Raw genomic sequence first — 22,405 nt, 5'->3', positions numbered from 1 at the left:
TCACAGTTCGTGGGATTGAGCCCCGGGTCAGGCTCTGCACTGACAATGCAGAGCCTGCTGGGGATTCTTACCCCACCTCCCACCCCTGCCATCCCGCCGCATCTCTCTCTCTCTCTCTCTGCCCCTTCCCCATTCAGGCCTGCTTGTGCATGCATCCATGCATGCACTCTCTCTCTCCCTTTCTCAAAATAAAAAAAAAAAAAATTTACTTGAAAACCAGTGGTGGCTTGGAGTATGGTGGCCATAAAGGTGGGGAACCTGGATGGCTTTGATAGAGATCTCAGCAGTGGGAAGGACTCCTGGAGGGGGAAGGGGAGAGATGGCTTCCACGTCTGGCTTTTGTGGTAGACGAGTGGGGGTGCCTTTCTCTGAAACTAGAGTGCTAGATAAAGCAAGGTTCATAAACAAGGTATGTTCCCTGTTCTTTAAAGAATGATTTTTATGTTCTTTAATATTTTCAGCATCTTCTCTGCTTGTATTGTTTTCATCGGTTCAGACTTACACCCCTGGCATGAATAAAAGCCTGAAGAGTAGCCCTGTATTTAAAAAGTGTGAAACGGAAACAAATGAATAGCTTCCTCCTTCCCTCCTCATTCTCTCCCTTTCCTTCTGTCCTTTTAATTTTCTGATGTCTAAAGGAAATGGAAAGTTTTCTTATAGAGGGCCTGAGCTTCTGAATGATTTTCGGATGAGATCTGCAACTGTCTTCGGAGCGTTGAAGTTTCTGTTTGTTTTAGTGATGCTTGATCTGTTTGGCTTGTGAGCACGGGGCTCGGGAAGAGGCTTTGGGTACGAACCAAGGTAGGACTCTCAAAACTGCACGAGCCTTTGACTTAGGAGTGTCAGAACTCCCTCCTGACCTGATTTTCCAGCATATTTCATAGTTTCTCAGTGGTCACCTGACACTCTGAGTGTCTCAGAACCGCATCAGTATTTTGCTTGCTCGGTAATCTGCGTGAAAACAGAGTTCATTCAGTAAACAAAACTTGCTGTGTATCTACTGTGTGCTGGGCTTTCCACTAGATCTGTGGGTGTCAAAGGAAAAGATTTTAATCCCTGCCACAAGGAACATAGCTTGTCCCCACTGAGCGATTGTCTCGCCTGTATTTGAACGCTTCTGGCCATGGCCCACTTGCCCCTCCCAAGCAGACCTGGGGTTTTTACTGCGTTAATTAACTTTTTTTTTTTTCTTTTCAAGGCAGACAGATCTTTGTGGAACGAGATAGAAAGTGACGTGTTTTCCACTGAGCTGGTGAAAACTAGAAGCTGCAGCTGAGGCATGCTGCCTCTTGTAGTGTGACCCTCAGGTCCATAGGCGAGGGCCCCCCTCAGTTACTTTCTCCTGCACTGGAAACTCCTGCTTCCTGATGGGGGCGGTGTCTGCCTCGCTTGCCTGCACAGCCGTACCCCTGTGTGTGAGCCTGGACACCACCCCTTCAGGTGATCTCACAAGAAAGTATTAGTAGTGCTCCTGAATTTGGTAATGCTTGTCTTTGACGTTATACAAATGACTCATCAAAAAGCCTCAGGTGAGTCCCAGCATGTCCCAAAGATGCTTCTCTTTTATGGTATCAATCCTGGCCAGTGTAACCCGAACATCCCCGGGGGCTCCAAATAGTGCTGTTGTCTGTCCACACTGGGGAAAACATGATTTTCCATTTCTTGCTCAGGAGCGTGGGTGTTTCTGCATCACTACAACCATAAATCCTGTTAGAATAGACACCACACTTTATTCCAGCCCTATATTTGATAAGATGAACCAGTTAGGGTAAAAAAAAAAAAAAAAAAAATCAACAAAGACCTTGCCCCGTCCTATTTCTTTCTAATTTAAATAGCCTGGTAAGGAGATGCTGAGAAGAAGGCTTTAAAAACTGGGTGTAAGCATATTTTTTGAAAATTTAAATCTTAAGGTACTATGCAAACAACTCACGTCTTTCAACCTGACTGTGAGCTGTGGATTTGGAGGTCTAACAAGAAGTGTGTTGCCAATAAAACTTACTAGGCAATGGCCTTGTGATGAATATCCAGAATTGCTGTCAGTAGTATATTCAGTAGCCAGTATCTGTGACAAACATATAAGTTCCCTGTTGGATAACTCATCCATAACCCTAGACAGTGATGAGAACACACACTGTCTGTTGGGTAATTTATTTTTCTCTAAACAGTTGTGTATTTGCATTCTGATACCCCTTGTTGAAGGGCTCGATGGTGCTAGGTTCCCTAGACATTGGGATGTTGGAATGTCTTCTGTGTGGCTACCTTCTGGATATATTAGACCATCTGCTGTGTTAAGATTAAGTGAATGAAAGTTTAATATATTTCATATAAAGCTCCTGAAGAGGTTCATGAAACAAATTAATAAAAAGATACATGCTTTGGAATTTTAATGAGCTTTCTCCAGAGAATTTCAAGGGGGTATCAGTAAGGACAGGCTGTGTGATCTTCTTAAGGCTGTCCATGATATGTCCCTTCATTGTAAAACCATAGCCATTGCTGTCTTGCTAAGAACATAGCATTGGGGGCACCTAGGTGGCTTAGTTGGTTAAGTGTCCAAGTCTTGATTTCAAATCAGGTCATGATCTCAGTTTGTGGGATCAGCCCCCATGTCAGGCTCTATGTGAACAGCGCAGAGCCTGCTTGGAATTGTCTCTCCCCCTCTCTCTCTGCTCTCCCCCCTCTTCCTTGCTCATGAGGGCATTTTCTCTCTCAAAATAAACTCAAAAAAAAAAAAAAAAAAAAGAATGTGGCATTGGGATAGGTGCTGCACAGATTACTTTTTCCTTAGGAAAGTGCCTGTGCTGCCTTAGAATGAGTCAGTTCCATGTGCATTTGGTTATGTCATGGCAGTAAGTGCTGAGAACCCTGGGTAGTTACACCTGTCATTTTCATTGTTGTTTTCTTTTTTTGAGCAGCGCTTGATGTTGATGTGGGTGATAATCATGGCATGTGGGTAGACGCTTGCTCTTTATCTGTCCATTGGAGAGTAGATGGTGTGCAGTCATGCATCCGTGTTGTGGAATACTCTAGAAAAAGGGGGGAGCGTAATTGTCTTGGGGAGGTAGTGTGGTCAAATTACTGTACTTGGAGAATGTGATCAAAATGGCTCGGCAGCTTTATTTCATCGTTACCTTTATATAGCCCATGAAATTTTGGAAAGGCTTCTGTGGTTGGCCAGCCCTTGGAGGTGTCATCATAGTGAGTGCTGCCGCCTGTGTCTCTACAGAAAGCTGAATACATAGACACCACCCTTAAACAGCAGAAACTGTGATGTGGTCATTTATAGTACAGGGAAGTCTGCCTTTAAATACGTTCTATAGACCGCATTTGGGTTAGAGACCACCTTTGGTGAAAAACATCACCAGACAAGGCCTGCTTGTGTTTGTTTTAAATCAGATAAACCAGAAGTTAGAAGTTAAGTCTTTCAGTTTCTCTTCTGCCCTTGCTGGACTTAATCAATGACTCCAATCTGATGACAAAAATCTCAAGTTATTCCGCTTTAATTTTCACCCTTTTTTGGTGGTTAGGCTTTTCAGGTGGACACACACTCCATGTGGGTACTGGGAGCAGCAGTAATGACATCTAACATTTATGGAGCATGTACTAGTCACCGTTGTCCTAAATTCTTGACACGGATTGTCTCCTTCATTTCCTCACAACGACTCTTTGACCCTATGATGTAGGTCAGTTATTATGCTCATTATTCAGATGAGATGGGGACCCAGAGTGGCAACCAGTGCTGTGTAGCCCGAGTCGAGACCCTGTGCTTGTGGCCACTGCTCACGCCATGATCCAGTCACCAAGTAAATATTCTCTGACACCTGCCATGTGTAGAGCCCATTGGTATGTACCATCAAGGGGAAAGGTGTGCAGGAACAAGCGTGTGACAGGGTTGCTGGCTTCTGGAAATGGCAGGTTATCTGGCATTTGATAAGAGGAGTTAGACAGACTATGCGTTCAGTGGAAGATCAGGAGGGGAGGTGTGTGTTTGCTGGAGTGAGAGGCTTGCACAGGTGGTGTGGTGTTGGCTCACAGATCAGCTGGAGGGAAGTGGCTGTCCCTGGGGCCTCCCGCTGGCACTATAGGAGAGACCCAGTGATGAAGCCCTGCACAGATCTTTCTGGAAGCTAAACTTCCCCCATGACCCCATTAGAGAGGTTCCAGTGGATCGGAGGTTGTCTTTCTCATGTGGTGAGAGATGCCCCCAAAGTGAAAGAGTGAGGGCTTGGAGTTGGGGCTTCTGCTGGCCCTCCGTGTGATGGGTAGTGGGGTGCGTGCCTGGCTCTCAGGAACGCTTTCAACGTCACTGAAAGTGCTCGAGCTCTGTTTCAAAGTAAGAACGGTATGTGGGCCATTTTGGAAAAGCCTGAGACCTGTCAGCTCTATAATCATTTGGGGAAATTGAGTGTTGGTTTGGGTTTCAGTAGGGCCGGTGCCTTGAAAACAGGCCCCTTGTTGTTTTATGTTATAATAGGCTGTCACGTAATATATAAATACATTCAAGATTTGGGGGGCACCTGGGTGGCTCAGTTGGTTAAGTGTCTGACTCCTGATTTTGGCTCAGGTCTTGAGCTCATGATTCGTGAGTTCGAGCCCCACATCAGGCTCTGCACTGACAGTGTGGAGCCTGCTTGGGATTCTTTCTCCCTCTCTCTCTGCCCCTTCCCTGTTCATGCTGTCTCTCTCTCTCTGTCTCTCTCAAATAACTAAAAAACTTTAAAAAAAAATTAATTCAAGATTTTTGCCTCAAGATGCTAGGGTTCAGGATCAACTGTGTTAACTAGTGAAGGGGGTGCAGCAATTGATCTAATTACTAACCTGATCTTAAACTTTGTCCATATGCAAGGGAGATAGCCTTTGGAAGGTAATGTTCTTTGGTTGCTTTGCTTTTTAAGCAATAGGAGCACTGTAGACTGGAGGGCAGTGATAGAAAGCCGTCCTTTCTCCCTTAGGAGGTTTGGGGATGGAGGTCACCAGTGTGCATCGTTCCTCCCCTTTTTGGGGGTGCCTGAGCAAGTTATGGGAACTGGCAGATCTCGAATTGCAATGAGTGCTTGATGGTCTGTTTCCTGTTTCCGGTGGGTCTGTGGAGAAGGATTGTTTTGAAATTGGTAACCAATAGAAAATTTCAGCCTTGTGTGCTGCCAGCTCAATTGTAAATGGGCTATCTTCTGCTTACTGCTACTATTATGGTCGTGGTCATTTTGCTTGTGGCAATTTGATAGCTTCAGCAGGAGTGTAGGGACAAGATGTGTGGGTTGGGAGGCCAGCGTTCTGTGCCCCTTTCCAACCCCCCGTGGAATACCACCATCAGCTTCCCTGCATCAGGAAGTGTCACTGCTCGACACTTTCCCCAGGTACTAAGCTCCAGGGATGAAAGGATGAGCAAAGCGTGCCCTAAAACTCCCCGGTGCATCACAGCCAGCAGGGACATGGGGGCAGGCAGAGGACCCGGGAGTGGGAAGTAGTGGGAGGAAAGAGGAAGTGATGTCTTCACATGGGAAGGGCTGGCCATGTGGAGAAACAAGTGGGGAAGGGAAAACGGACTTCTAGGCAGAAGAGCAGTGTTTGTACTGGCCCTGGAGTGCAGAAATATGAGGCTTCTTTGGGGCCAGGGTAGGGTAGGAAGTAGGGTCTGGCTGGAGGGGTAGGGCCAGGGGTGTTGAGCTGAGTTAGGGATGGAGGGATGTTGAGATGGGATTCTGTAAAAAGAGACAGGCTGGCTTGTGTAGACAGTGATGAGCCATCACATGCTTTGAAGTGGGGCCATGATGTGAGCGGCTTGTCTCAGAGAAAGAACACTGCTAACTAACCCTTTAGAAAAAGAAGGCAGTGGAGGAGACAACATGTCCAGCAAAGTGTAGCAGGAACTTAGAATTTGGTGCTGCGTTTAACAGGATAATTTACCTTCCCTTGTGCCTCCCCCCCACCAGAGGTTTTTCAGCCCAGGATGTGTGGGCTGCCCTCTGAAATGTGACATGATCTCGTCGAGAGGTGGGAGCTTTATTTCAGTAAATAGAACTCAGGCCAGCTATATTTAAACTTCCTTCGTTATGTTTTACTCATTGGTACTTATTTTAGGCTTATCAGGTAGCGGAATTAGTTGGAGGAGAGAGACTCCTCTCTTTTCCCTCTGGGAGTGGACACTGGGAGTCAGAGGGAATTATTTATGTTGTAATTGTAATCACCAGTTTGTCAGCTGGGAGTGAATGGGCTTGCAGAGGGAGCAGGCAGAGGGCTAGCTCCTTTGCAGTCTGGATGACCCTGGGGCTGAAGGTTTTGGGGGCTAAGAGCCCCTGGTGGAAATTTTTCCTAAAGAGGAAGCGCCCTGAGCAGGGCACTTCCTGCCTGCTCACCTGTGCCTTTGAACTCAGCCAGGTAGTGGCTGTGCCTCTCATGCCCCAGCCCTCTGCTCAGATTCCACCTGCCTCTCTGTAGATGAAGTCACTCTGGAAGGGGAGCGCTGGTGCCCAGGGCTTAACCCCCTGCCTGGGGTGCATGCGTGTGTGTGTGTGTGTGTGTGTGTGTGTGTGTGTGTGTGTGTGTAGGAAGTCACATAGCAGGCCCCAAAGACAATCAGTGGTTTATTAACTACAGTGGGGACACGATACTGCCTTTACTCTTAGGTTTTCAGAGTCCTCTGCCCTCTGGGGAAGACGTGTTCAATTTTATATGTGTGGCTGGATACATTTCAAAGCTGGTACTCATGGACTGAGGGACCTGGCTGAGAGGGCTGTGAAAAATGTAGGCGGGTCCCCTCAATTCAGGAGGTAGGACACAACATAGACCTTAAAGTTAACCACCTCTATCCCCAAAAACTGATTTTCTATGTTACGAGTCTGTGAGCTGTTGGCAGCCTCCTTTGTTCAGTGTTGTTTCTGAACATGGTCTCTCATTTGTGCTAGACATGAGCTGGAGGAAGTGGGGTGCTGGCTACAGCGGGGCTTTGGGGGACCAGGAGGGGAATGGTGCGGGAGGCATCTTCCTTTTGTTTGTGTGACAGCCAGGTACACAGGTTAGGGAAGGAAAGCGCTGGGTGTGCCCAGGGCCTTGGGCTGGCTGGTTGTGTGTGTTACTCCATGGATGGGGCGTGGGTATCATTCCCCTCTTTTCGGAGACCGGAAGCTGAGGGTTAGTGGTGCTCGTGTTTCTGAGGTCACACGGCTAGTGTCAGACTGCCGGGAAGCTTCCTGTTCTGGCCTGTCTCCACTGTTTTAAGGGATGTTCTTTTGTTACACAAAATCTCATTCCGCCTTTGTACCTGGAAAGCTTGTAGCCAGCATTTTGGAACCTTGATTCTTTAACAGTTTGCTTAGATTTGAGCATAACATAGTATTTGAAGGCCTCACAAATATCCCTAAACAAGCCAGCTCCTGCATTTAGGACACTAGGTTGAGGCATGGTGGAGCATGGTGGTTCTTGCCTTTACGATGGGAAAGGAATTCACACTGCAGTGTGGACCCCAGGCCTAGCACCTGTGGGAAGGCCGAGGCTAACAGAAGAAACCGAAGTGTGGGCATAGAGGGGCAGGTGGGGTGTGCCGATTCGGGTGTCATTTGGGATCGAGGATCGTGTACTGGAAGATGATAGGGTTGGAGGGCTACCTGGGGCAGGGTGAGGCAGAGAACTGGAGCTTCTGTAAGTGGGAGGGACCCTTAAGGTTTTGAGCGGAGAAGTGACAGGTTGGCCTGAGCATGCTTTAGAGGCATCCTCAGAATGGGGAGTGTGGCATGTCTGTGCTCCGGGTGGCTGCCGTGGCTCACTTCCCTGTTCGTTTCTGGCCCGAGGCAGAGAGTGCCTCCCACGTCGCCTGGTACAGGATGAACCAAGCAGTGCCCAGGATCTCTGAAGTGCCTAACGCCACCGGAGTGATGTGGACACGCAGGGAGGCTTGATTTCTTTACAGCCATAGACAGACTCGTTTGAAAGCTGAATCACATATGTTGGGCTTAATATTTGACTTCTAAGTTACCAACTCCAGGTGAGCTACCCTCAAGAGCATGATGTGTGGTAGGGAGGGTGCCCAGGGCAGCGGAGACCTGCTTGGTAGAAGGTTCAGGTTCTTATTGTCTAGTATATCCCTTTGGGGGGCTTGTTCGCTGAAATACCGTATTGTGTTTATAATGTTGGCGTATTGGTTTGTCCCTTAATAGCACTGGTTTACTGAAGGTGGGGCCGGAAGGCTTTCCTGGCACATGTGTGTCCTGAGATGTGCTGTGTGGACACCCGACCTGGAGCACTGTGGCCCCAGAGGCTGGGGCCAGTCTACCAGCCACCCCCACCAGCCGGTTTTTAAGTCTGTGGCTGTCTTTGGTGGTTCCTGGTGAGAGAAACTGTGGTGTCCACCACAGCCCAAAAGGACAGCAGGGACACGCTCACTGCCTGCTTGGGGAGAAAGGGAGCCTGGATGTAGGAGTTTTACTGATAACTCGCCCGTATATCATTTTTACCCTCTGTAGCCTTCCTGTAGAACCCTGCAAAGTCCAAAGCCCTTTCCCACCTTTCCTTTGCTCTTCGACCCTCTGGGGAAGCTGGAAAGTGCCCGAAAGAGAGGCAGCTGGATGCATAATCCACACACGCCAGCTGCCACCCCAGGTGACTCAGACTCAGTGGGTCTGTCATTTCACAACCATCTGCGTCTGATCCTGCTCCGTGGACACACACTCAGCACCTCTGTTAGGAGCAAAGTGCCCCTCGCAGCTCCTGCCCCACGTGTGGCCTCCCCAGCTCTTTCCCTTTGAGCTCTGTCCGTGAGGATGCCCTCCTTGCCCCCTTCCCGTTCATTTGTGTTCAGTCATTTCTAAGAAGCAGCTGTGCACCCATCGTGTGCCAGTCAGGGTAAATGCTTTTCATGCATGATCTCCATAGTCCTTACAAGAACCCTACCAAGCCAGTGTATTCACATCTTGCAGATACAGAAGGTGGGGTCTGAGGAGATGGTCCTAATCAAACCAGCTACCCTTAATATGCAGGAGACTCTGTGCACCCCAGCTTTTTGTGCCTTGTCTCCTTTAATCTTTGCATTGACCTTGTGAGGTCATTGTTCTCTCCATTCTACAGATGGGGAAGCTGAGGCTTAGAGCCTTTAAATAATTTGCCTGGAGTCACTCCAGCCTAAGTGACAGAGTCCGAATTTGAGCCCCGGCCAGTGTCCTTCACTACAGGTGCTCTTAATTAATCTTTGCTCTTCTGTATTTCTTTGGGTAGAAATTTCTCCCTTGGGGCTGACTCGGAGCCCATGGCTTCTGTTGGATTTGTTTTCTAATGCTTTTTCCATGCCTAAAGGGGAAAGTGAGGAAGCTAATGTTATCAAGTACCCACTAGATTTTTAGGCACGCGTTATGTTTTCCTTATGCTGGAGTATATGCTCCAGGAGGGCTTTTTGTTCCTTTTTTTGATTTGTTCCTCCATGACGCCAAGTACCTTACCACAGTGCCTGGCACGTCTGGTGCTCGGTCAGTACTCATCAAATGAATGCAGGAACGAGGCAGGGGTTCTGTTAACCCACTTTATAGGTGGAGGCAGTGAGGCGGAGAGGTATATGACTTGCCCTTCGGCACACGCCACAGTTACGAACTGCTTTTGCTCTTTACACCACAGATCTTTTGTTGTTTTTTTTTAACAGATCTTTTTTACACATGTAAAATGTAGGGAGTAATCAGATCTATGTCATGGGATTGTAGGGCATGATATAAAACACTATAAATACTTACCCAGTGTCTGGCACAGCATAAGGCTTGGATGAGTGGCATTGCTTTTGCTGTGTTTCAAATCTCTCGTCTGCAGGTGGCTTCATTTGGGGCAGGGTTGACCTACAAATCAGCAAAGGTGAAAATTTGCTAGCCACTGAAAACTTTTAATTTTATTAATCGAATGTCCCTATTTGTGCTGTATTCTCCGTCAAGCCATAACAAGTAATAACATTGGTGAAATCAGTTTAAATCTACCCCAGGCAAATGGCTGCAACGAGCAAGATTTGATTAAATTATATTTTGCGTCTGCTTTGTTTCTAGTCGGAATATTCTCCCAGAAGGGCCTGAGGGATCACTGTCCAGTTGTTCCTTAGAACCCCTTAATTTACAGGTGAGGAACCTGAGGCCTAGAGAGATACAGGCTGGCGGGGAGGGTGGGGTAGGACTTGGTCTTGCAGGTTAGGCTCTCTTCAGCGTCAGCCGCCCTGCCAAGTCCAGACTGCCAGAGATTTGTCCTCCGTGGGCTTGTCCGAACCCTCTACAGGAGCCCCCGCGTTCCTGCTGAGGATGTTAGTGAGTAGATCCTATCAACAGCCAGTAAATCAGAATCGCAGTACTATGTGAACATTTCTCTTTATAAAATGTTCATATTTACTGGAAATAATACGAGGGAGTATGAGAGACATCAAACCCCCTGTCATCCTGTCCCTTGGATTGCAAAGGAAATATTCCTAAATCTACAAACTTGTTTTTCCCCCATTAGGATTTTGTTATTTCGTTGCATTTTTTAACTCATTCTCACCATAGGAAATTCTAAATGAACAAAAAGGGAAAAAAAGTAATAAAGCACAAAGTAAAATTTCCTTTCGTGAGTCTGAAGTAACTTTTAGTGTATGTCCTTGTAGATGGTCTTATGTGAAAACATAACCTACTACTAAAATGGGATTCATTACATTTGTAGACAATTAAAAAGCCCATTTTTGTACACGCCTTTATACCAAATCTGTTAAAAATTTAATGTGATATGATAAGTATCTGCTGATGTATTTAAATGTTCTTTAACATGAAAATCACATTACTTGGATGTGGCATAATTTAGGGGAGAGGGCCATAGGATAATGCTTTCATTATTTTGCATTCCATGGGCATTCATCATGTGAAGAGAGGAGGGGTATTTTCCTAGGTTAAATGAAGCCAATCGAGGATTAAAATTTTTACTGTAAATTATTAAAGTTAATCAGAGATTGATTATTCTAAAGAGGAAAACACTGAAACAATATATTTATTTTTTGATTAGCATATGATCTGTCATCTTATTACTCTAAACCAATCAGTCACTGATGAAAAGCACATTGAGCAGTTCAAAAAGTCCTTCCAGAGGGCCAGACTGTCTTGAGAAGAAGTTTCCCATCTGATGTATGACACTGTGTTTTGCATGTTACATACAATGTGATATGTAGTTTACCTGTGGTTGTGTTTTTAATTGGGTATTTTGCTTCAATTAATGTCATGTTATTTGGACATTTTAGAGCAGTTACTCCCAATTTTTCCCAATATAAGGACCTATTGTAATGGAAAAACTTTTTCCAGAGCAAGCACAATTTCAATTATAGATTCTGTTGGCAGTCTCTGACGAAAAATTCTTTAAAATAACACATTTCATGGAATTAGTTTATTACAAGAGCATCTTCACACTCTTGCCAAGTAACAGTACATATATGTGTATGTGTATGGTTTACTTGGTTTGTAGATGCTTGATGAGCGTATGAATGAGTGGACCCCCTGAACTAGCTCCCTGGGGCATCTGCCCTAGAGGAAAATGGATCCTACATATGAAGAATTCTGAGGTCGAATGTTAGGAAAATAACGATTAGATCAGTTCTAGAGGGCAAATGAGATGCTCAAACTCCAGGAACAGCTGTGCAGGTGCAAGATCTGAAGGCCTTTATATGACAGGTTAGGAGGATGCATTCCGTTCCATCTGCTCGCTACTGAAGCTTCCAGAGGTGCCCACCCAACCTGCTCCTCATTATTTCAAAGGAAGAAATGTTGGAGAAGTAAACTGAATCAGAAACACTTCAACAGACCTTAATGGCATATTTCCCTTGGCCCTTCTGATTAATTTCATATGATCTGTTAGAGAGAGGGCTGGATTTGCAGGCTAGGTGACTAGTCAGGTTCTAAACCCAGCCCAGCCTTGATTATGGTTAATGGAAAGATACTGCACCTTGCACCTTGGTTTTTCCATCTGTAAAATGGGCAGAATCTCTTTCCATTATCATATTCTTAGGAGGTGATTTAATGATGCTCCCAGGCAGTGTTTTCTCTTTTTAATCAGTAGAAGTAAACAGAAAAGCTTTTGTGAGGCTAGACACTATTGTCCTTCCATATCAAGGATAAATACCATAAAACTAGGGAATTTCTAAGAATCCTTTATTTATCTATTTATCCTTTATTTCTAAGTATTCTTTAAGGCAGAGCAGCAGCCAGAGGACCTGCCAGTGAAGTGAGACCTTCCTCAAAAACCATGCACCTGAGGTTCTATTTTCTTCTCTTTAAAATGAGGGTGTTAGTGACTTAGTAATTGTTCAGTAGTGATACCTCTTTAAACACTATTCTTAGGGATGCCTGAGTGGCTCAGTCAGCTAAGCATCCCACTCTTGATTTTGGCTCAGGTCATGATGTCAGTTTGTGAGATTGAGCCCCATATCAAGCTCTGCGCTGATAGTGTGGAGCCTGCTTGGGATTCTCTCTCTGCCTCTGCCCCTCCCCCCTCTCTCAGTAAATAAACAAACAAACAACACAACACTACTCTTGGGCTCTGACAACAAAATCCTTACACTGCTTAACCACCCAGATGCGGGTAGGAGACTTAGCCACCTTATTTCTGATGTCAGCTGTGTAATATGAAGGAAAAGCATCCCTCTGGTTTTCTGATTAGTTAAGGCTGGGGGCAGGTATTCTGTTTACATGGTATGTGGTATCTGTGCAAATTCAAAAAAATGTTGCATGTAATCTTTATTTCAAACTTACATAGCCTTTTCAAGTTGCTTGCTCCAGTGAACCTTCGGGAGTGTCTTAGCAAGCAAAAGAAGGCACACAGTAAGCATGTATCAGCTGAGCCTGGGAAAGAGCAGGGTTGGGGAAGCTACTACCCAGAAAAGACCATGTTGTTTGGATTTTCTGAAAAAAAAAAAAAAAAATAATAAAACTGGATTTTTCCTAAAGGAGACAGGAAGAATTATTTTCACTAAGCGGACTTGGTGAAAGAGGTGGCCTGTGACTAGAGTCACCTGAACTGTGAGTTACAGGGCCACTGCTGTCTGCACAGTGGGACCAGTGCCTCCCCTGCCTGATGCCCACAGCTGCGGTGAGACTTTCCCAGCGCACATCACAGGCGGTGCTTGCTTCTGATGAACACTGACCTCACAAAGGTTTCCAGGCAAGAAACCCTCCAAATACAATTTCAAGAATTCCAAGGCAATTTTGCAGTTCTGAGTCTAAGAGAGGTTTGATTGGAAAGGGGACTCCATCTGCACCTTCTTTCATCTTTGTTTTATAGATGTTAGTAATTGTCTTTAAAAAAAAAAAATAGAAATGAGTTCTATCTTAAGATTTCAGCTGAGTTTATTTTGAAGAACTTCGGTCAGCTGGGGTTTTTCTCCCCATCTGTAGCTTGCTTCAGGTTTCAGTGACTTGGCAATATGGAGATAATTCATAGTAGCTCACTAAGTTTTTTGTAAGAGATGTTATTGGAGGAGGGGTTACAGATGCATTGTCGGTTTAGAATACATAAGTAAAAGTTTCTCTGAACCTACCTTACTTTTTGAACAGGAGAAAAGATGATTTTGGGGGCATAACAGTGTTATCAAGTAATGAAGAGCAGTCTTCAAAGACCTTTAAATCTATAAACAAAACATAAATATCTTTATTCAAAATGGTTTGAGTTCTGAACCTGATGTTTCAAGGGTGCTTTATTATCAGGTGGCTTGCAGAAACACGTCATTAATCAAACCTGTTGCGTTTCCCACAGAATTTCATTAAAAAGGTTCCCATACCCCTTAGATGAGGGGCAGTGAAACAGAAACTTGATAGAAATACTAAGGATGGGGAAAGATCAAGCCACCGTGGCACCTGGTCCTCCTTTCACTTCCTTTCCCAACTCTGCCCCTCCGAGATGTCTTCGAGAAGATGGAGGAAGCTGCATGCAGCTGGGGTCATTTTCCTGAACCTTGCCACTCCTCTGGATGTGGGGACGGGAGTGGCACAGCCCTGGGAGTTCCTTCCCCAAAGCCTAGTGCTGGCTCTCCAGGCTCAGCCTGGGGCCCCAGCTTTCTGGGAAGGCAGGGGCAGGGTGGGACTGAGAAAGTGCCTTCCTCAGGGCCTTGCCTTCTGGAATGGGGTGCGTGGCTGGGGGGACAACGAGTTGGAATCCAGAGCAGAGGGTGGAGGGGCTGACAACAGTTACCATCCTTGCAGACAGGGCCAAGCAGGCCGTGGTGCAGAAGTTCCTTGTCTGGCTCTTGGCTTTCTCTCTTCACATTTTGGCATTCAGTGAATGCATTCGATAAATCTATGCTTTTCTGATGTGAGTATGATGTGCATGTGTGTTTTCTGTTTGTTTTTTGGTTGTTGTTTTTTTTTTTTTTGGTGTCGAACAGGCAGTAAAACCAAGAAGCCAGATGCTTGGATTGTTGTTGTATGAATTGATTGAAACTAGCCAAACTGTGGGAGTCACTTGCCCCGACAATTCCGGGTAATACTTTTCGCTTGTTCTACTAAAAAGAAAAAAAAAAAATTACTTGCAAAGGTGCAGAATCAGATGCAGGAGTGGAGGGTTCGGGTTCTGCCCTCCCAGGGCGCCTGCGTGATACTGGAAGGAGAGGAAGGGAGAGCAGAGCGGCTCTCAGCTGCCGGCCTGGCTCCTCCTCTTCCTCTCCGGCCCCGGGAGCCACAGCCTTATGGTTTTGAGAGCACAGGGCCTAGTGCTGCGCCCAGCGGTGGTATTTTAAAGTATTTCTCGGTAGTTTTTAGGATTATCAGTCGTCACTTTGCAGGGTTCCTTTTCATTTTCAAGGGCACCCAGTATCACTGTTTAGTTCCCTTTCAAAAGCCCTCTTCACACACTCAGGCCCAGTCAGGAAGATTAATAATGTTCGCTGATTTACTGTCGCCGCAAAAAAAGCATTAGTTAATTAGACTTTTACACCTCAGTCAGATGGCATTAGACACCCTTTGTGCGCTTTAACTCAAGGATGTTAAAGACCTAAATCTCAGAGAAAAAAGAAAAGAAAGAAAAAGGACAGGCACTTTTCCAGTTTAAGCTGCATGTTGGTCCATGTTAATTAGGCATTTGTCCCTTCGTCTGGAGGTGATAGAAAATGCCAGTTACTGCGGTATTTAACTGACATCAAACTCCTGTCCAAAGAATTCAGTTGGGCCCAGCCTCCTCTCTTAATTGGTGGGAAGGAAAACTCCAGCACACACCCAGAATAAGGAGGAAACTGTTACTTTAACACTTAAAAATTTTCATTCTGGAGGATCTGAGGAACACTTGTGTATTTTTTGTTGTGGATGTTAACTGTGCTGTGGAGCTTTTTAAAAACTGTAACAGACTCTCCCTCTCAGACTTCAGCTACCCAAATGATTAGCTTTTGTAAGTCTTCAGTAAGTGAAAGTTTAGTCATTGCTGTTATCCAAGGTCAAAAAGTTATCCAGGGGCCCTTACAGATTTATTTATCTGTTTGGCACTGTATTTAAGAAGACATTTAATTTTCTAGCGCACAGTCAGATCTGAGCTAGTACTAGAAATTAGTTTGTGGGTTAAAGTGCCAAGTAATAGATGTTTTGAAAACCAATATATGGTGGCATATGAAAAGGGTGGTTTTTGTAGGAATGATTAGATGAAACGTGCTCTTTGAAAAGATTTTAAGCAGCTTCTTCCTGGTTGCTGGAGAAGGTAATTCTCAGTGACAGGAGTTTAGTTTACCTTATTCATGAGCTATGTAAAACAATTCCAAAAATAATGAAAAGATTTTTTTTTTTCTAACTAGGGGTAGCCTTATTTGACTTTAAACCTTACTTGCTTTGTCTATGGTTTCTAGCCAAATGTTCACACGTTTGAGAGCACTTCATTTTCAGTACTGAACTACTTTTTCGTGCACTGAATGAATGCAATATGTTAACACTCCTGTCCGGCCCAGAATTGCTCGGCTGCCCCTTGGCCTGCCTGCCTGGTACTGGCTGAAAAGGTACCATTGTTTGTTCTGCAAACACTGGGTGATGTTTGTTTCCAAGGTGACTGGTTCTATTGCTGCCCTTTAAGCCGGGAGGGGGGGGGGGGGGATGGGGGAGAGAGAAAGTTGGCTTTAAACACCTGAGAGCATCCTGTTCTGGATACGGTCTGTGTGTGTATGTGTGTAAGTTGAAATACTCTTTTAACTGAGTTAATGGGAGAAAAAGGGATCATGTGGAAATGTGAGAAAAAGACAGATTATCAGTAAGTGAAAAAGATCAGTAAGTTCTGATATTTAACTCTGTACTTTGAATGTAATGGTAAGAAATGTTAGAATTCAAGATCTGATTAGACCACAGTGAACTATTTTTACATTTGAAAAAGTGAAGAGTCAAGGGAAGAAAAAATATTTTAGATGATAACCATTGAGATGTTAAATTTGTGTTTGCATGAAATAGTTCTTCAGCTGCCATCTGTAAACAGCTCTTTAGATGAATAAGAGTATAAGGAAACCTGGTTGTGGATCAGGTAGGTAGTTAGGCCTTCAAAAACAAGTAAGAGAATATGAGATCTAAAAGGTTGGTTTCAGTTTTAAGTTCTGGAAAGAAACACTGAGAAAATGGTTAAATAGTTGAAGTTTATTTGTGTCCAAGATTTTCCCAAAAGGTAACAGATTAAAAGCATCTTTGGTGGTATATAATTGACTTATTCATCAGTGAGAAATTTTAAGTTCAAATCAGAAGGAAAAAAAAATTATTCCTCCCTTCTTGGTCCCCCACCCCCTCTTTTTGTTTTATTGTACATGGATGCTGTTAACAGAACTTTGCCTTTTCACTCCTATCGGGTTTAGTACAGTTCATGCACAGGTTTCAGTAAACATTAACTACTTTTATCAGGGCTTGCAGTGTGCTGAATGGTTAGCAAAGAGAGTGCACTGCAAGAGATAGATGAAAATGAGAGAGTCCAAGGTCACATGGATGTTGAGTTTTGAGAAATTATTGAGAATTTAGGGAGAAGACATCCAGTTTCACATTTTAAATAGCCTCTCGAGTTACGTGAGCCTAAGACAAGGCTACTTTGCCTAGCATTTCCATGTGCTTAGTTAAAACTGATTTCTTCAGATGCTCCCTCTGACTGGCAGGCAAGTGATTTTAAAATTGTTTTTACTTTAATAAAAGAAAAAGGGGGAAAAAAATCTCGGCTTTTGTTAGGGCTGCCTTCTAGAAAGTGTTTCAAGGTCCCAGCAGAGAAGTACTATAACATTTATCACGGCGATTCTGACGATCTCTTTCGATTTTATAGGGGTGTCTTTTTTACTTTCTCAAAGATTACTTGGGATTGATTGCCCTTAGATAACCAGTTTGGTTCTAGGGGTTAACACGTTAAGTCATAAAACAAGTGCTAGAATGAAATATGGCCAAATAGAGACTACACATACTCTTTTCAGAAATCATGTAATACTGTAAAACTTTCGCCTCTGTAGCCTTTTCAAAACCAGGAACGTGACTTGTGCTTTTTCTAAAGGAGATGCATGTCTTTAGAATTACTGGCAATAAATATTGTCGTCTTTCTTGCCCCTCAATTCAGTGCAGTGTGTGGAAGCAGTCAAATAAAGCTTGCCCCCCCCCCCCCCGGGTGTCGGTGTCGTGTCCGGCTCCCTCGTTGCACAGTCATCCCTGCGGCTGCTCCGACCACAACGGCAGAGCCCTGTGCACGACAGGGGGCTGCGGGGAGAACACCCGAGCCACCCCTCAGGCTCGCGTCCCCCCGCGGGCTGCAGACTCCAGGCTGTGCGGCTGGGTGTCGCCTGCGCTGCCGCTGCGGGCTTGCGGGTGGGCGGCCGGCTGGGGGCCGGGGAGGGGCCTGGGAGGACGCGCGGGCGGAAGGCGGCCTGGGCACGCCGCCCCTTCCCTCGGCGGACCAGCCTTTGTGCGCTGGGGAAGCCGTCGAAGCACAAGTGTGTTCGCACGGCTGGAAGCGTGTGCGCCGTTGTCCCGGGGGACTCGCCCCTCCCCGCCGAGGGCCGCCAGTGGGAAGCGGACGGGGGGCCTGCGGGGGTGACCTGGAGGAGGCGCGGGTCCAGCCCGGGCCCTCTCAGGCCGCCCGCCCCACCTCAGCGCCCGCGCTGGGCTGCCCGGTGAGCGGGCAGCGGGGCCGTCAGTCAGGGCGGCGGGCGCGGATTGGTCGCTCGGTCGGCCGGCGGGGGCGGGGCTCGGGCCGGCCTTCCCGGTGGGCGGTGCCAGCCTCCCTTCCAAGAAGACCTTGACGCGCTCTCCTCGGCCCGCGACGGCCGAGCAGCAATTTAATGAACAACCAGAGATCTTCAAAGGGCCCGTTTAGTAATTGAGCTCGTTTTTGAAAAGTGAATTCTTAGGAAGAGATTAGAAAGTGCGTGCGCTCGGTGCGAAGTCCTGTCCCCCCCCCCTTTTTTTTTTTTTGCTAATTTGAGGCCGTTTAGCCTGTGATCACTTTCGGATTTTCAGAAGTTTTGCATAGGCGTGAGCTTGCCCACTTGTATTTTGTACTGATTTCCCAGAACAAGTCCATGTTAACACATTTGGTTTACCTGATGGCAGTTTTTCAGTGAAAGCAGCATGTAGCTAGAAAATATATGTAGACTGTTTTTTACATAGCAGAATGGTGCAGGCATTATAGGCAGCAGACCAGGATCTGGGAGAAGGAGCTCCATGAGACAGGAGAGGGGAGAGTGGCAGCAGTCGGTTCGGGTTCGCTGAGCTTGGAAACAGGACGACGGCTCCTGGTCCTTTCCCACTGAGTGTTGGGCATCTGTTTTCTCCTTTCCAGTGTGACCCGCCTTCTGAGAGTGGGGTGGTGGGACAGAATACAAGCAAACAGGCCCCAAGTGGCTTCAGGTTTTAAGACTCAGGTACTTCCCAGCAGTGCTGGGCCCCTCCTGAAAGTGAGGTGCGTCTGTCTCATTCTCCCTTCATAATCAGTGTGTTGATGATGATAAGGAACACATGCAGCTGGGATGCAGTTTGTTGATGTTCTGTACTTTTAAGTGCATGACCACCGAGGACAACAGGTGGTTTGGTGACAGTCAGCCTTACTTCTGATGACTGAAGGCCACCTGCCACCGTGCCCTGCTGAGTGTGCCCTGAGCTGGCAAAGTGGATGAGGCACATGGCTCCTGCCGGTTCGTCTGTGTCACAGGGCTGGGCAAAACCTGAAGTGGCCAGCTCACTGCACCAGGGCACCATTGCCCTCACTCCATGAGCAACATAGTACCTAGTGACTCACCTGGCACAGTCTCTCCACTTTGTCACTTGTCTCATTTTTGGTGTGCTGCCTTGATGTGCTCCCTTTTCACTGGGTGGCAGCACCCAAAACAGTGATTCTTCAACTGGGGGTGTGGGGAGAACTTTTCCTTAAGGCACATGTCAGGGCCCACTCCAAAACATGTTGTGAGGCTGGGACTTATCCTTCTGAAAAGCTTCCCAGGTGATTCTAATGAATACCCCTAATAATTAGCATTCAAATCTGTATTTATAAACAGGTTACTTTTATATTTATATCTGATGAGACAAATGAATACTTTTGAGCCACTGAGAATTTTAAAAATAAATAAAAGTAAGAAGTGATATATAAACCTTGAAATTCTCCCATCTAATGCTTGCTTCTTGCAGCCCTGAGTTTTCTATGAAGGCAGGTATTGTGGTACCTGTGCTAGAACCCTGATAGGCTGTCTGCACTGGCAGGTGTAAATGCTACTAATTAATTTTTTAAGAACTTGGCACAGTGACAATTATCAGGGATGCTGAGTAGCTGGTACCAGATGTTTCTTTTGTTAGGCCATGGAGAGGTTATGTCACAGGTAATAGACTATGGACACGTAATCCCTTGGTCTGAGGCTGTGGATTTTGGAGAGGCTGAATATTTTCTTTAAAAATGGGGGTGGGGGAGATGGATGGATGGATGGATGGATGGATGGATGGATGGATGGATGGATGGATGTTCTGGTTTCTACCCTGCCTCCCCTGCCCCAGCTCTTAGAGATTATCTTATGTAGAGGTGTTTACTCAATTATCATTAGGCCCAGCTCTTTTGAGAAGCGAATAAATGGTACTTGGAGCCTTTTTATCTAGACCGTCTTGCTCACCATTTTGCCACAGCTGAAGCGACAGCCTGTGCCTCTAACTGAATTCAGTCCTTTTTTTAGTCTTTTAACTGTGGAACAACAGGAAAGTCGGCCGCTCATCATTTCGTGTGCAGACTTTACAGCCTCTGAACAGCCTCTGCTTACGCAGTTCATGAATGCACCATTTGTTGCGGGCACAACTGTTAGATACAACTGGCCTTGCAGCCCACTCTGCCCGCCATCAGTGCATCACTGTGGCCTTTCTCTCCCCCTTTTCTTTCCTTTTTTTTTTTTCCTGCCTAAGCCAGATTTTTGCTTTAAATACCACCATCTTGTCCACGGTTACAGTTTCTTTGACCCAACTTACATTTTTCAAATGTAAGTTTCAGAAAGTAGGTTTAATTTGCTCAGACTGTGAGTATAGATGGGGGTTCCGAATAAGGGAAAGTATTTTACTTTATTAAAGAAAGAGGTTATTTTTGTGGCTTGGGTTCGCATTTATGCTTTTTAAAAAATAATCTCAAAGAACCGTGTCACTTTGAAATTTTATTGTAAATTGCATCGGTGTTTGTTAGAACGTTTTGGATTTTCCTAGATTATTATATTTCCTTTTAAGCTTTACACACAATTTCTTTGTCATCAGGTATTGTCTTCAGTTTGGAATTTAAGAGAAGCTGTCAAAACCAAACTCTTTAACACTTGGTTTTTAGAGTCTTTGAATATTATCCTTACAAATGACTGTTTATCATTCTTTTCTTCTTTTGAAACAGGGTCCCATCCGAAAATGATACCATTAAGGTTAAAGATTTTCACTTCTGTTTTGTTTCTCTTAAATATACATTCTTTTGCCTATAATTAATTATACATATGTGTTATTCTGTGTATATGCATACATTGACATTATGCCTTCTTTATATTTTCTTTTCTTTTATTTTTATTTTATTATCTTCTCGTTAAAAGCAGGTATTGACTTATTTTTTTGCTGTGTTTTACGTATTCAACAACTGGGCCAAATTGTTACTTCTGACTGCTTTAAGGCTCTGCTGTGGCTAAGGAGACAAATTTCTGTTAAAACGGCAAACATCTTAGAGCAACCAGCTCTACAAGCTTCTGCATCCTGGAGCTTCCAAATATGAAACAGTCATTTGCTAAAAATGAAGAAGCTTTCCATAGTTTGAATTTTATAAAGTACAGGAATGTATTTAGTTGTTGTCATTCAAAGTTGTCATGGAGGCCCAGGGTTGTATTTGTTTTTGTTAAAATTGAGACGTGCAAACATGTTAAAAGGAAAAGGTGTATTCTTTTGTGAGATTGATGTTTTCCTTTTCATCTCACTATTTGGGGGTGGGGGGGTAGGAGATCTATTTCTTTGTGAAGATTAAGTCCAGCACCTGAAGAGTCCTTACTGTCTTGGTTGATGTAAAAACTAAGCAGTTACAAGTTCCCTGGGAAAGTGAGCCTGGGTTTTACTGCTTCCAAGAACAGTTTTCTCAACCCTGAGTCTGCTCTTAACTTTTAGAGCACTTTCTGTACGTGGTCCTGCAATTTTCAAGCTTGGTTTTGATCTGCACCTTTAAGCTGGGTAAACTCTCATTGGACTTTTCTCCCTTACCATAGTTTCTTGACTGCTCTTCTCATGTGATTAATATGTGTGTTGCTTCAAATGCCAATTGAAACATCACCAGCTATTTTCACCAGGTAGAAACTGCTTTTCCTGTGTCAAAACAACCAGTGTGGCTTAGTTGATGCTTCTGTTGCTAAGCAGGTAAATTTCTGGTCTGCAGGTTGTCTGTTAACCCTGTAAATGCCTAATGTCAAGCAAAAAAAAAAAAAAAACAACCAAAAAAAACCCCCCAAAAACCAAAAAATCAGAAAACAAAACCAAGAAGAAAAAAAACCAACAAGGTGATGCTTCCTTCTTACACAATGCTTTGTTCAGGTACATGAAAACTGGGCCTAGCTCACCCTAACCTCCTTTTATGTATTGTGAAGGACCTAGCCTCAATTTTTGTATTTTTGAGGGGAGGAGGGGAGGAGGAGAGGTAGGAGGTAGAGAGGCCTGGGAAGTTGGCAGTATCCAGGGAGATGACAGCCCAGGGAGCTGGTAGTGAAGGTATCACACCATATGATTAAAAGTTATGGGCTTCAGTCAGTAATGACTTTAGCCTTTTTCTTCAGGACTTTTCTCTACAAGTCTGCCTTAAATTGGAGTATGGCTGTGGGGAAAAGAAGAGGAAAGAAAGGGGTTGCTGTTTGCATCCATTTGCCAGAAAGGAGTTAACAGAACATACCGCAGAACAGGTTGGGCAAGACTGTTAAAGCCAGTGATGAAGCCTTCCCCTCTCCCTCCCTCTCTCTCTTTCTCTCTCTCTCTCTCTCTCC

The 22,405-nt window shown here is 45.1% G+C and overlaps 1 protein-coding gene across 6 annotated transcripts in view; it reads left to right on the top strand.

The window, feature by feature from the left end:
- The window catches only part of RREB1 (ras responsive element binding protein 1), a 183,883-nt gene that overhangs the window by 61,283 nt on the left and 100,195 nt on the right, over positions 1–22,405 (top strand). The window contains exon 1 of one of the 6 annotated variants that reach the window (XM_047858104.1): positions 16,039–16,108. The exons of the other annotated variants lie outside the window; for them this stretch is intronic. The gene's annotated coding sequence lies outside the window, so the exon portion shown is untranslated. Of the gene's footprint in view, positions 1–16,038; positions 16,109–22,405 lie in introns of those variants that run through there. 6 annotated transcript variants of the gene reach the window in all.

Source organism: Prionailurus viverrinus, chromosome B2 (genome assembly GCF_022837055.1).
Source record: "Prionailurus viverrinus isolate Anna chromosome B2, UM_Priviv_1.0, whole genome shotgun sequence".
In the NCBI taxonomy this organism is placed as follows: Eukaryota; Metazoa; Chordata; class Mammalia; order Carnivora; family Felidae; genus Prionailurus; species Prionailurus viverrinus.
This window is presented reverse-complemented; position numbering and strand designations above follow the sequence as displayed.